The following is a 14,341-nucleotide window of genomic DNA, read 5'->3' on the forward strand; positions in this document are numbered from 1 at the left end:
CCAACTCCCCTATCGGCCCTACTCTGTGAGTGACAGGGGAGAGCTCCCCAGCCCCCTGATGGGCCCTGCTCTGTGTGTGACAGGATACAGAGCTCCAACCCCCCTGATGGGCCCTGCTCTGTGCGTGACAGGATACAGAGCCCCAACCCCCCTGATGGGCCCTACTCTGTGCGTGACAGGGTACGGAGCCCCAACCCCCCTGATGGGCCCTTCTCTGTGCATGACAGGCGGCAGCGCCTCAACCCCCTGATTAGCCCTGCTCTGTGCATGACAGGGGATGTTGCCGCAACCTCCCTATCGACCCTGCCTTGAGTGTGACAGGGGGCGGTGCCCCAACCCCCTAATCGGCCCTACCCTGAGCATGACTGAGGGTGGCATCGCAACCTCCCAATCGGCCCTGCTCTGAGCCCGACCAGGGGCTGCACCTAGGTATTGGGCCTGCCCTCTGTCACCCGGGAGCAGGCCTAAGCCAGCAGGTCGTTACCTCTCAAGGGGTCCCAGACTGCAAGAGGGCACAGGCTGAGCTGAGGAACCCCCCCCCCACCCCCCGAGTGCACAAATTTTTGTGCACTGGGCCTCTAGTGTACATATATATATATATATATATATATATATATATATATATCTTGAATTTGCGTAAGTATTTAACACGTAATAATCTATAACTTTACACAGAGTTGAATCTGTATTAAATTGAAGATTTTCATGTACAAGACATGATATTTGATTGAAAAATTTTACTGAAGTTAAACCAATGCTGAAAAATGTTTAACATTTTTTTCAACAAAATAACCTCCAACTAAATTACACACAATTTTTTGCTAAACAGGGTTACTTATGACAGCATTTCTGTAATTTTATAAAAATATTTAATTTCAGTTGAAACTACTAATTTACCTCATTTTACAGTATAATTCAAGAGTTAAAAATATGTTTTTATTTTAATTTTGTTATATATCATGTTTTTAAGTAATAAAGGTGAACATGTAAAACTTATATCTGTGTGTGTGTGTGTGTATCTATCCTATATAATAAAGAACTAATATGCAAATGGTCATCACATCCTCACACCATCACGCAGTAATGGCTCAGACACTCAACACTGGGGAGAGAGGAATGGGGACCAGCCAGGCACAAATGGGCTCATGAGAGAGGAATGGGGACCAGCCAGGCACAAATGAGCTCATGAGAGAGGAATGGGGACCAGCCAGGCTGCAGCCGGAGAGAGGGACAAGCCACCTGCCCTGCCGTCCTGGGCGCCAGTGGCTGTGCCTGTGGCCTGGGAGAGGGACAAACCACCCATCCCATGGTCCTGGGTGCCAGTGCCTGCAGCCGAGGAGAGAGACAAGCCACCTGCCCCACGGGTCTGGGCACATGCAGCTGGTGCTGCAGCCCAGGAGAGGGACAAACCCCTGCCTCATGGTCCCAGGTGCCTATGGCTGTGGCCCAGGTGAAGCCGCCCGCTCACGGTCCCCTGCAGCTGTGGTCGGCACGGGAGAAGCTGGCCCGGGTCCTGGGTGCCTGCAGTCAGCCAGAGGGAGAAAAGCCCAGGTCCTGGGTGCTTGTGACTGGCCGGAGGAGGGAATCCTGGGTCCCGGGTGCGGGGTGAGACGAGGCGGTTAGGGGCAATCAGGCCAGCAGGGAAGCAGTTAGGGGTGATCAGGCAGGCAGGCAGAGATGTTTAGGGGTGATCAGGCAGGCAGGCAGAGGGGTTAGGGGCAATCAGGCAGGCAGGCGAGAGGTTAGGAGCCAGCGGTCCCAGATTGCGAGAGGCAATCAGACATCCCCTGAGGGGTCCTGGATTGGAGAGGGTGCAGGCTGGGCTGAGGGGCCTCCCCCTGACCCCACGCACGAATTTCATGCACCGGGCCTCTAGTATATATATATATAAAACAACCTAAGCAACCATTACGATTGGTCACCTGGTCACTATGATGCACACTGATCACCAGGAGGCAGATGCTCAACACAGGAGCTGTCCCCTGGTGATCACTGAGCTCCCACAGCCAACTTCTTTTGGCCAGCCAACCTCCTGTGGTCCCTCCCCTGGCTGGCTGGCCCCAATTAGCCCCAATTGGCCCTGATCACTGGTCAGGCCGTGGGACCCCACTGGTGCATGAATTCATGCACCTGGCCTCTAGTATGTATATAATAGCTGTGTCCATATTTATATATATAGCAATCTAAATGATACTGATACCAAATACTATTTCATTGATTCTTAAATTTGATATTAGAAAAAAATGGTTCATAATAAACAAAACACCCTCACAAGATGATTAAATGTTCCAAGACTTATTGCTTATTTGTTAAATAACATTTTTAAATGAATATTCAAAAATCTATTCTATATTACTCATATTAAACCATAAAACAGATCATACTATTGTTATAAAAAGAAAAAAAACGGCTCCAAGTTTTTCAATAATCTCTTAAAAGTAAAGATGAAATTAGTCAAAATAAGACTTTCATCTTTAGCTAATTATATATAAACATGTCTTAAGATGCATTTGAGGGACTCATTAAAATCTGTAGTAATTTGTACTTATTTAATGTGTTCTATGTGTTGGTTTAAATCTTAGAACATCTTGAAGTCTGTATCATTTAATTTGCAAATAATTATATGAATAAATATAATTATAATCCCAATTGAGTTAAAGATGTATACAAAAGAATAGCTATAATGTGAAGTTTTAAACTGAATCTGGCCCTAAATATATATGATTTATGGCATTCATTCTGTTAATTGTAACTTTAGACAATATCTCAATACAATACAGTGACTCCTTCTGCCTATCTTGTCCATTCATCAGACAGAAATGCAGAGCATTTAGTTTTTTCTACATGAATACACATAGACAAATTTACTTCTGTTCAAGTGTATAACTGATCTCTTTTTATTTTCCTATGCATTTCCAATCCATGGATGAAACATCAATGATGAGAGAGAATCATTGATCTGCCTCCTCCTGCATGCCCTCTACTGGGGATCAAGCCCATAATCCAGGCAGGTCCCTGACCAGGAATCCAACTGTGACCTCCTGGTTCATGGGTCAATGCTCAACTACTGAGCCATGCTGGCTGGGCAAGTTAGGAGTTCTTGGTTTTATTCCAAAGCCTGTTATTTTATCAGTAACTATACATATTACTCTCCACATTACTATATTAGTCAGATTCAGATAACAGAAACCATTCTATCTAGTTCAAGCAGAACAAAATTTAATACAGGACATTTTTTTCACTTCCAAATTTATTAAAGTTAGTTAGTGCATAAGCAGATGTATGTGCAGGCAGAGAGGTCCAGAAATAATGCTGACTAATACCAAAGAGTTGACCCATAAAGGAATCTTCCTCTTCTGTCTTATCTCACTCCAGAATAAAATACCCACTGCAGCAATGTAGGGACCAATTAGCCACCGCTAAGATTTTGTCTCCAAGTGACACAGTACCTGCCACAAGCTAAACTATTAAAACAGACTGTGGAATCACAGAGGGAAGGTGGGGAAGTGTGGGTGGGTGGGAAAAGATTAACCAAATAACTTTTTTGCATATATGCATGCACACAGACTACATGGTGATGAAGGTCTGGGGTGGGGGTGGGGGGTGGAGGGCGGGCTAGAAGAAGTCAATGGGGGTAAAGGGGGACGTATGTAGTACTTTCAAAAATAGAGATTTAAAAAACAGGTGGTTTGTGCACAACCTCCTCCTGTACTTGCTCAGCTCCAAATGTTAAGTCTCACCTGGATGAATCTGAGCATATACATTTCTTAAGTGAAGGAGATTAGTTTTTAGGTTTGCAGCCTCTGCACTCCAGGAAGGCACTGAAAGAGATTGGGAAATATGTGAATGAGTCTATCTATTGCATCTGCTACAGTGACCTTTCCAAATTCAAATTATCTTCTCCTGATCCTAAGCTAAGTCAGCTATAAAATTAGGTGGCTGGACTAGAAACTATTAAAGATTAATGCCAGCTGAAACATTCTATGAATATAAGCCATATGAAAAAGCATAGTAAGACATAGTTATAGCTAGGAATAAAATGAGTCAAACACAGCAAGTACCAAAGAAAATAATGAAGACTATAAATATTTATATATATATATATATATATATATATATATATATATATATATATATAACAAATATTTTAATTTAGAATCTTTAAAACATGAACAAATTAATTTTTTAAAAAGTCATTAAGACATTTGATAGAAAATATGAAAAGTATGCTATTTCTCAAGTTATAATTGCTAATGTAAACAAGTTCTGCCAAGATTCTTTTTTGATTCATTTGTTTAAACACACACACACACACACACACACACACACACACACACACACACACTCCTTCTAAAGAAATAGATGCAAGCAGGAGTAAAAGTGAGGTAGTGTTGTCCAAATTATATTTTTATAATATCTGCTATTTAAGTTATAAACAGCTTTATCCAATACTCATAAATACAATTTATGCTTTCTGGCTGTAAATCTAAGTAACAACAACAAAAATATAAGGAAAATTTGTATTGCCTTATCTAAAACAAATGATCATGATTGCAATTTGTTTACAAAGGGAAATTCCATTTTCCTGCCCTGCAATTAGTAGAGTAACACAGATAGCATTTGAGAAGTATTGCTAATTAATTGTTAATAACCTGCTGGGAACATAACCAAGACAGACACTAAATTGCAAAACTAGTTATCAAGTGTGTTGGAGCAGAAATGATTTAAGGATTTTAATCAGAATCCTTTGCACAAAGTATTTATTTAGCTTGGCTACCTAAATAAATGAGTCATTAAGTAAAGGAAATAATATGAAAATGGGCACTGCCATGCTTAATTTACTAAGCACAAAGTTCTTTATGTTTTCTTGGTAATTTTAGATAATCCCCCATGATTTCTTTATATATAATTTTGCATTTTTATAAGCTACAACTGTAAAATGTTTGCTATTTTACTTCTGCAGCTTTACAAGGGTGTCCAACAACTAGGATTACACATTAATCTTTATGGAATTAATGGATATATATGAAATTTAAGAGTCAGTGAATATTATTATAATTAATTCTGTAAGGTCCATTTAAAATAGCTTTGGTTAAAAAATAAAAACAAAAATGTGACAATAACAAAAGCCTCAGCATTTTTCTATGCAGTTCCTATATTATCTCCTTGTATCTTTAAATTATTATGCTTTATAATAAGGCTACTTTTATATACTGCTTTCTCCCCTTCTCATTTTTTCACCTATTCCTGAATCATTATTTATTTTTCCACTTTTGCTTACACATTAAAATCTCACTCTTTAATATTTTCCACATTTATTAGATTTATCAACCTAAAATTTAAGAATCTAATATGGCCCAGCTGGATGTAGCTCAGTGGTTGCCCATCAACCAAGATTTCACTGGTTTGATTAAAGGTCAGGGTATATGCCAGGTTCCAGGCTCAATCCCCAATAGAGGTTGTACAGGAGGCAGCCAGACTGTGATTTTCTGTCATCATTGATGTTTCTATCTCTCTCTCCCTCTCTTTTCCTCTCTGAAATTGAAAAAAATATATTAAAAATTTTTTATATGTTCAGTCTATATTATGTTTTCATATAGACATACGCTACGATAGTTTATCCACTCACTCATTTTATTCAATCTATAATTACTGGTATCTTTTTAAAAAGAAATTTTTATTGATTTTAGAGAGAGAGGAAAGGAGATGGAGAGAAAGATAAAGACATTGATGAGAGAAACATCAACATTGATTGGCTGCCTCTTGCACATCCCTTGCTGGAGATCGAGCCCACAACCCAGGCATTTGCCCTGACCAGGAATTGAAACAGTAATCTCTTGGTGCATGGGTCAGAGCTCAACTACTGAGCCACACAGGCCAGGCCCTAATGACTGGCATCTTTATATTGCAGGTGCCAATCCAAAAACTGTGGATAGAGTATTGATTGTGCAGATTGAGTCAAGTCTTTGTGAAACTTTTAGTGAAAAAAGTACTTAATGTAATGGCAGGGAATGATGAGTGTTTTTAAGAAAAACGAATTTCATTAATGAGTCAAAGGATGGGCTAGTTGCTTTTTAAAAATATGATTTCCAGGAAAAGCAAATGGTAGAGTGATAGAAAATGAAATTGGAAAACTATTTAACATACAAAGTCCTGCAGGCAATTATAAGCACTTGCAATATTATTTTAAGTGGTGTGCATAGCCACTGGCAAGTTTTGAGCAGGGAACAAGATCATTTTTTTTTTTAGATGATCACTTTGATTGAGTTAGAGTATTGACTCAGGAGGTAAAATGGAAAGCATAGAATTGTGTTAGGAGGATATGTCAGGCATCCAGGTGAGAAACAAAAATGATAGAAGTTGATATATTAAGAGGTGGTTACTTAAAAAATAATTTGCAATGAGCTTCAGGACATAAACTTTTGAACAGAAAAAAAAGAAAACTACAAAGGCATTATAGCAAGTTGTTTATTAATCAGAATAGCTAGATTGATCATACCTCTTCTGAACATCTAAATGGGTGATTATGGCTGGCTGCTTTTAGGGCATTTTGTTTCTAAATGCCCTGATCATTTTCAAACTTGTATTGTACTGGTATTTCTACAACTTTCTTCTAGCTTTTATTACTTTATACTACTTTGTATTTTCCATGATTATAAGTTGTTGTTTTTTTCACATTTAAAATGTGTTTAAGCCATTTTTGAGGAAAAAAACCTTAGGCAGAATTTTAGAAATAAAGATATATTTTAATTTGGGACTATTTCTTCAGACTATAGAGTCTAAGCAGTTTTATAATATTTATTTAGGATATAAAAATATAGCACTATTCTGTATCATCATGCACTAAGTAATATAAGTAGAAAACCTATATAGGAAGGAAATATTTATCTATCAAATGTCAGAGTAATGATTACTTCTAAAAAGCAATTTCAAGGTGTCTATGCATAAAGGGACTAATATTCAGAATACTTATTAAAAATAATATGAGAAACCAATGTGAGATATTCAAATTATAATGCTTTCTAATATAATCTATGAAAAATATGTCCATGGCAAGTATAATTTTAAGGTCAGTTACAAATGTGAAGTAAATTATAAAGTAAGATAAAAGAAGATAAATGAAATCATATTTCCCATATGCTGGTTATAAGTACAAAGTGATAAATAAAGAGGTGTGATCCTTGCCATCTTGGTCTCTCTTAGGAAAGAGTGCTCTAGCAGATAGACAAAATCACAGTTATTACTGTTGACTGCCAACTGGACAAAGTGAAGTGAAATGTACATAAGGAAAACTAATAAAGAAAACATTTAGATTAGGGAATATTTAAGTCAGTTGTCTTTGATAAAACTAATTTATTTAGAGTTAGAGAATAAATCAGGGAAAATGTGAGATTTTGTCAGGGATTAGCCATATTTCATTAGAACAGGGAGGTTAGTATATATGTTCTAATAATAAAGCAAGGAGGTAGGTACATTTGGCAATCATGAAGCAGATGATTTAGAAGAGGCCTAATGGAAAAGGTAGTTGAGCAGGAGTGCTGGGAGATGGGATACACAGGGCCATGGTCTTTGGTTACACATAGATAATAGAAAGGATTGAAAATATGATGATAGACACGATGGGGCAAGATCATCATAGACATGATGGGGGAGGATGGATTAAATAACCATAATTTAAGGAGATGGTCCATTGTGCATACTACTTTGGTCCAATACTTCAAATGATGGTGTATCAAAGAACAAGGCAGTTTCCTCTGGCAAAACATAGTTACTAAAATATAGTTCCTGCTTCCTCTGTGGGTGAAAGTACAGATTTCATAGATATACTTGTGTGAGGGTGAGCAGGAGCATTTCATTATTTGCAAAAGTTTGGATTTGTTTGCTCATCAGAGGATTCAAGGCATTCAACTGGAAAGTGATGAGCTATAATATGAGAGTTACACAAGGGAGCCAGAAATAATGTCAACAAATAAAAAGCAATGCATTTTTTTTTCTGTTCACCAGCAATAAGCTATTACATATAATAAAAAAAGTTTCACTCAAAGTAACAAAAAAAATTGAAAATTCCTCAAATAATACAGTAAAAAAAAAGGCAACTTAATTCAAAGTGCATGTAATATATTATTAAAGACTAGTCACACATATATTCATATATATAGTATTACTGAATAGGTAGTCAATATATTTTTAATATAACTTAATCTATAATAAATACAATTTCAGTTAACATTCAAATATAATTTTTAAGTGGAATTTGACAGGTTCCAAAGTTTATCTGAAAGAGTAAATAGGCCCAAAGAGCTAGTTAAGTTTTTGATAAAGAAGAATAATTACAAGGAAATTCATTGATTATATAAATACAATACATAATTACAGTTAATAAAACAGTTTTCTATTGCTATTGAAAGAGAAACTTTGGAGAAAAAGAACAAACAAGAGATAATCAAAAAAGATACAAATGTTTAAATAGTTGCATTATTTAGGACAGAATAAAAGAAGATAAATGAAATCATATTTATCTGGGACAGAAGCTCAGGGGCAGAAGGTCACCTGCTGGATTCAGTCTGGGAGGAACAGAAGCTCTCGTTGAAAATTGTAGGAGTTCAGTGTGAGCCAGCTGAGTGATAAAAACACTGGAAAAACAATATTAGGCATATTCCCACACTCCCATGGATTGTACCTCAGAAGTCCCACCAAGTACTCAGGGTGAAGGTCAGGAACAAAATGAATCTGTCTGTACTTCAGTAAGGGGGGGGGGGGGAGAAGTATCCACCTTGAAATATGCTCTCTCTTTTTTTAAAAAAAAAATATATATATTTTATTGATTTTTTTACAGAGGAAGGGAGAGGCATAGAGAATTAGAAACATCGATGAGAGAGAAACATCAATCAGCTGCCTCCTGCACACCCCCTATTGGGGATGTGCCCACAACCAAGGTACATGCCCTTGACTGGAATTGAACCTGGGACCCTTCAGTCCGTAGGCCAATGCTCTATCCACTGAGCCAAACCAGTTAGGGCTGAAACATGCTCTCTTAATTGAGGAGTACTCTCAAAAGAAACCATCTTATTGTAGCCTAGAAAACTTGTAATTTTCCCAAAACTTACTGATATTGGGGAAGGAACATAACCAGTTGCAATACCTCTAATATCTGCGTCTGCTCTAAGGTGGGTAAGAGCTGAGAAGCACCTGTGAAGCTCACAGCTCAGAGGCAGTCTCACTAAAAAACTGGGATGTAACCATGCAATTTTAGAACACTTTACCACCACACCAAGCAGGCTCCTGTATAAGGATGCTTTACAGCTAAGAAACGCTAAGAATCAGATGGATCTTATTTAAAACAGAGTCTCTAAACAATCCAAAGACAATAAAGGAGCAAAAAATAAAAATAAAAAGATATCAAATGAAATTTCAGCCATTCACACAGAGAGCACAGTAGCATGTTACAGTCAACAAAGGGATGCATATATGATGGTGTAGTAGTCCCATAAAATTATAGTGAACTGAAAATGTCCTATTGCCTAGTGACATTGTAGCTATTGTAGTTCTAGTGCACTGAATTACTCACGTTTGTGGTAATGTTGGTGTAAACAAACCTACTGTGCTGTCACTGAGATAAAAGTAGAGTACAGCCCCAGATGGTTTGGCTCAGTGGATAGAGTGTTGGCCTGTGGACTGGGGGTCCCAAGTTCGGTTCAGCTCAGGGGCACATGCCCGGGTTGCTGGCTTGGTCCTCAGTGGGGGCATGTGGGAGGCAGCCAATCAATGATTCTATCTCATCATTGATGTTTCTGTCTCTTCCTCTTCCTTCCTTTCTGAAATCAATGAAAATGTTTCTTTTAAAATATAGTGCATACGATTATGTATAGACCATGATACTTGATGATGTAATAAATAATTATGTTACTGGTTTATATACTTACTATACTAAACTTTTTATTGTTTTTTAAAGCATACCGTTTTTACTTATAAAAATATGAGTTTGCTATAAAGTAGGATACCCTGTTACAAAGGCAGCAACTTCATACATCTCGTGTTTATCATTTCTCTTGATTGCATCATTTTTCTTGCTTTTGATTTAGTCTCCACTGTTCTGTACAATAGCATGCTGTACAGGCTTGTAGCCTAGGAACAATAGGCTACAAATTCCTAGAAAAATGATAGTTAGATTTAAATTTAATAAAATACATACAAAACTATGTGAAGAAAACTATAACACTCTGATGAAAGAAATCAAAGGAGACATAAATAAGTAAAAAGATATTCCATGTCCAGAGATAGAAAACTTTGATATTAAAATGTCAGGGCTTACCAACTTGATTTATAGAATCAGTGCAATCATATTCCCAGCAAGTTATTTGTGAATATCAACAAACAAAGTAGAGAATTTGGATAGAACAATGGAACAGAATAGAGAGTCCAGAAATAGACCTACAAAAGTGAAGCTACCTAATCTTTGACAAAGAAATATAGACAACAAAGTGAAGAAAGTGATACAGAATTTTTGGACCGGAACCTGGACTCTTTGTCCACCAGAATTGAAGAATGAATCCATGGACAGAGGGTAGTATAACAAAGGTGAAGATTTATTCAAGAACAAGTACAGACACCCATGTGGGGAGAGGGAAAGATAATCACAGAATGGACTCCCAAGTGGGAAGGGGGTAAGGGTCCCACAGACTTCCTGTTTCCATGGTTAATAACGGCTACAGTTCCTGTGTCCTGATATCCCCTCTGATTGGTCAATATTCCCTTTCAAATTGGTTACTATAGTGATTCCTGAGGCCCTCCTTTCTCATAGTCCAGTAATGGCGAAACTTTTGAGCACGGCATGTCAAAATTTTGAAAAACCCTAACTTAACTCTGGTGCTGTGTCAGCAATTTGATGTTTTTTTTTTTACAGATCTCTCTGTTCATATGAATGAACTGAACTTAAAATTACAAGGTTTTGGCAAAAGTATTGTCGTTTTGTTTGGAGACATCAAATCTTTTGAAAGTAAACTTTAAATTTTCAAGTGAGATATCGAAACTAAAACATTTATTTCTCGGATAAGAAAGTATTTCGAGAAGGCCACTACATCGAGTGTAATGGAGTCCATACGTATGTACCAGAATATAGTAAACTCATTAATTGAACAATTCAGCAAAAGATTCAACCAATTTAGAAGCCTAGAACAGACCATTAAAATAATTAAGTATACATCTAGCCAGTTTGGCTCACTGGATAAAGCGTCGGCCTGGGGACTGAAAGGTCCCGGGTTTGATTCCGGTCAAGGGCATGTACCTTGGTTGCAGGCACATCCCCAGTAGGGGGTGTTCAGGAGGCAGCTGATGGATGATTCTCTCTCATCGATGTTTCTAACTCTCTATCCCTCTCACTTCCTCTCTGTAAAAAATCAATAAAATATATATTTTTTTAAAAATTAAGTATCCAGATGTAGTTGTTTACAGTACTTTGGAACTAAAGGATTTCCAATGGATGCAAATTGACTATTTAGAGATGCAACTTGCAGAAATATTCATAATTTTTTTTGATATTTGAAACCATAGTAAAAAAAAAGATTTATATTTTTGATATTTATTTTATATATTTAAATGCCATTTAACAAAGAAAAATCAACCAAAAATATGTATAAAATGAACAAAAACAGAAAAAAATGTACATTTATGAAAAATAATAATAAAAACAATGATAATGAAATGGTACGAAAACTAGAAATTAGTGGCTTTTGTGGTGCTGAAGTTTGTCTGCTAATTCTTCAATTGCAGGTTCATACCTGGTGCACTTCAAGGCCCAGCAAGCGCCACTAACTTCATCTGTTAGCCGGTTTCTTTTGTTCGTTTTAATAGTATTTAATGCTGAGAACAAAGTTTCACAAAAATATGTTGATGAAAAAAATGTTAGTAAAGCCATCGCTAGATTTTTTTATGTCACTAAAAGTGTCAGGTACTCTGTTCCAAGCACTCAAAATTTCTTGTTCATAGTTGCACTCTACTTCATTATTCAAACGATTATGTTCCAGATTTTCAAGTTTCTACCTTAAGTCGACAAACGCATGAGTCCAAATGCTACCTTGAAAATCTGCAAGTTGCATCTCTAAATCGTCAATTTGCATCCATTGGAAATCCTTTAATTCCAAACTACTGTAAACAACTATATCCGGATACTTAATTTTTTTAAAAGTATATATTTTATTGATTTTTTACAGAGAGGAAGTGAGAGGGATAGAGAGTTAGAAACATCGATGAGAGAGAATCATCCATCAGCTGCCTCCTGAACACCCCCTACTGGGGATGTGCCTGCAACCAAGGTACATGCCCTTGACCGGAATCAAACCCGGGACCTTTCAGTCCCCAGGCCGACGCTTTATCCAGTGAGCCAAACTGGCTAGATGGATACTTAATTATTTTAATGGTCTGTTCTAGGCTTCTAAATTGGTTGAATCTTTTGCTGAATTGTTCAATTAATGAGTTTACTATATTACACTATATTACTATATTACACTAGTTTACTATATTACTATATTACACTCGTTGTAGTGGCCTTCTTGAAATACTTTCTTATCCGAGGAATAAATGTTTTAGTTTCGATATCTCACTTGAAAATTTAAAGTTTACTTTCAAAAGATTTGATGTCTCCAAACAAAACGACAATACTTTTACCAAAACCTTGTAATTTTAAGTTCAGTTCATTCATATGAACAGAGAGATCTGTAAAAAACATCAAATTGCTGACCCACTTATGATCATTGATCTGAGGAAAGTTTGCCAGATCCTTATTCTCAATAAATAACGGAATTTCTTCAAAGAACTCCACAAATCTCTCAAGTACTTTACCTCGACTCAGCCATCTCACATTATTGAACATCAGTAGTCCACTATAGGTTGAATCAACTTCCTGTAAAAGTGCAGAAAATTCTCATTTGTGAAGGGGTCAAGAAGCTATAAAACTCACAATTTTTGTTATAACTGACATTATTATTAAATCATTCAATTTTGAGAATCCCGATTTGGCACACAATACCTCCTGATGGATAATGCAATGAAAAGGTACAAGTGGATGTCTAATAGCTTCCATAAACAATTTCAGGAATCCCACATTTTAGAGGAATATAGGCAGGTTTAGGGAATTATTAGAATTGGGGATTTATGGAAAAAATGCAGGGCTACAGACTGGAAGAAGTTACATTTCCATAAGACAAGAGATTTGGGAGGACGTCCATTTCCATAACACAAGGAAGTGGCAACAGTTACATTTACATAAGACAAGGGAACTGGGAGTAGCCTAAAGGTCTATATTTATAAAATAAAGAAGGAGGAAGAAATCTCAGAAGGAATAGGTGGACAATGAGGAAGGAGAGCCTTGGGAGTTACTATAGTAACCAATTCAAAAGGGAATATTGACCAATCAGAAGGGATATCAGGACAGCACACAGGGACTTGCAGCCTTTATAAAGCATGGAAACAGGAAGTTGGAGGGACTCTTTCCACCTCCCCACATGGGAGTCTCTATTTGTTCTTCAATAAATCTCCACCTTTGCTATACCATCTTCAGTCCGTGGACTCATTCTTCAACTCCTTCAGACAAAGAATCCTGAGAACACCTTGTGTTCCAGTCCAAAAATCACGTATCAGTTAGACAATTGTGTACTTTACAAAGTGTTCCCCCCATCCCTGATATTTTCAGTACCCATCTGGCACCATACCTAGTTATCGCAACATTATTGACTATATTCTCTATGCTGTACTTTACATCCCCATGACTATTTTGTGACTATCAATTTGTATACAGTTGGTTGATACCACACTTTATGAAGGATACGTGTTTTGTAAGATTTTCAGATTATTATCTTTATATCTGAATATTGGAAACAATACAAAATAAAATCCAACAAGGAATTGCTTCCATTTAACAGCTGCTTTTTTTAAAATTTTACTTGTGATTTGAATCTTGTACTAATTGAGTTTATTTCTTTTCTTTAGAACCTAGAATGCTCAATGTCCGGTATAAAGTGCAACTCAACCACAGAAAATCACATTCCATATATAACTGTATATTTTAACTTGTCTTCGCAGTATTTCTCTTCATAGAACTTTTTCACAGTATACATATTGTATTTTAATATCTTTCTCAAATCCTTTCTTGAATGAAATAGAGTATAATTAATTTAGAACAAATAAAACAAAGCCCCTGAAGGAAAAGAGACACGTCTAAAAGTTTTCAATGTGTGTGTCAAATTATGCTGATTTAAAAAGAAGTTCCAACCCTTTTTTCGTTTGTGAGTAGAATTACCAAAATTATTGTGTAAGCCATATGATTATATTTCAGCTTTATAGTAGC

Source organism: Myotis myotis, unplaced genomic scaffold (assembly GCF_014108235.1).
Source record: "Myotis myotis isolate mMyoMyo1 unplaced genomic scaffold, mMyoMyo1.p scaffold_m19_p_3, whole genome shotgun sequence".
NCBI lineage: Eukaryota > Metazoa > Chordata > Mammalia > Chiroptera > Vespertilionidae > Myotis > Myotis myotis.